The sequence below is a fragment of the Hipposideros armiger genome, unplaced genomic scaffold (assembly GCF_001890085.2).
Source record: "Hipposideros armiger isolate ML-2016 unplaced genomic scaffold, ASM189008v1 scaffold_796, whole genome shotgun sequence".
Taxonomy (NCBI): Eukaryota; Metazoa; Chordata; class Mammalia; order Chiroptera; family Hipposideridae; genus Hipposideros; species Hipposideros armiger.
This window is the reverse complement of record NW_017732146.1, coordinates 18,924-20,772: the sequence shown is the minus strand read 5'-3', so window position 1 is coordinate 20,772 and position 1,849 is coordinate 18,924.

Here is a 1,849-nt window from a genome sequence, read left to right as displayed (position 1 = left end):
CTGGGTTTCTGGTCCAAGTTACCATGTAGATGGTGGAGTCATTTGCTGAGATGAAAATGGGAATGCCCTATAAGAAACAAGAATTAAAGGGATAATGATGAGCTCATCTGTGAGTAGCTATTGATGATGATGAAGATGGTTTGGGATATATGGCCCTAACAGTGGCCCTAAAATTAACATATTCAAAAAAGCCATTGATATTAGCATGCATTTTTGGCATTTGGCTTATTGTTATAAAATAAAATGAAATCTTTCATACATCACACACACATGCACATATTACCCACGCCAAAAGGACATTGTATTTGTAGTTCAGTGTAAGTGGCTGTTTGTCCCATCTGAGTATGAAACAGCTGTTTTAGCTTCCGTGTCTTCATCGAAGGTTGTCATCTTCTCTGTGGTCAGAGTGCCACCTACTTATTGCTCCTCCAACCACATTTCGGTTGCTACCAGGGCTAAAGTAACCACTTCTCTCTTCGGTTCTCTACTGAGTTATTTTTTCCTTGACCTATTTTTTGCCAAATCTTTAATGTTTCTTGGCCTCCAAGCTAACACACAAACCTAAACAAATTGACCTTTTCTCAACATCATCACCAACCACAGAGCCCCAAGGGAGCTGTCCCAGCAATAGGGCTCTCACCTCTGCTCAGAGAGCTGACAGCTGAGAGTTGTGAGTGTGCAGACACTTCTTTCTTGCCTCCAGAGAGGGTGAGCTTGGGGCAGGGGGTGTCCTAGTCATTCCAAATTTCAGTAATTTCAGACATGTGAAGTTTTCAAGGACCTCCACTTTCGCAAAGTGTAGTTTTATTATATTTCTGAACTTGATGTTTTTACTAAAGGCAAGCATGTTCAAATATAAAAAGTTATTTTTACCTTAATGTCTACCAGGGCTATTGTTGAAATGATGATTCTCGTGCCATAATAAATCTGGAAAAATAGCAAACAGATGCAACCCTGGTTTCATATTACAGAGGGAATTGTATGTTGTGTTCAGGAGGCTGGGCTACATTCTGAAGGCAAAGAAAAGCCCTAGAAGGTTGGAAAAAAAATGACAGACTCTTCCTTTTTCTCTTGCCCCTTTCCCCCCAAAATAAAAGAAGCCAGAATTCTCAGAAATGAAACACCATGCTTTTGTCTCCATTGTTTCTATCAAACCTTTAGTTTCTGTTAGAATCAAGAGGATGACAACTCCAGACACAGTGAGACTAGCCCTACATTGTTTTTTATTTCATCCACATTCCAGAACATTCCTTCAGTGCCCTGTGATCATCCACTTTATTGTGTTGTCCCCATTTTTCCCACTTCCTGTACGGTTCTCTCCCTCCTAGTCGACAGGTAACATCTTATTCTTTTACCTCGCAGTTCAAGTATGGCATTTTGGGAAGCATTCTCCCTTCCCTCACCTGAGTCATCATACCATTGATTAGATAGCTCCATTATAGTTGCTACAGTATTTTGGTTATTGTATGTGACCATCACATGGACAGGGAGACCTGTTCATGTATCCCCAGAACCTATCAAGGGCCTTGACACTTCTTAGACTCCACAAGCATTTATGGAATGGGATGGAACCAAGAATTAAATAAGGATGACTTGGGTGGCATTTTTTTCTTACTTCAAGCATGTGAACCCCCTGTGGGGTAAAGTGATATTATCAGCATCATCAGACCAGTGATGATGGACAATGAAATACCAGAGAAGCAAACTCTAAGTCCCTGAATTTCAGCATCTGTGCTCCCCACAATGCCAGATAATATATAGTAAAAAGAGAAAACCAAGTGACTTACACAAAGCAAATATCAGGAAAAGGAATAACTTTGATATTGATGGGAAGAAAAAGTAAAGAATT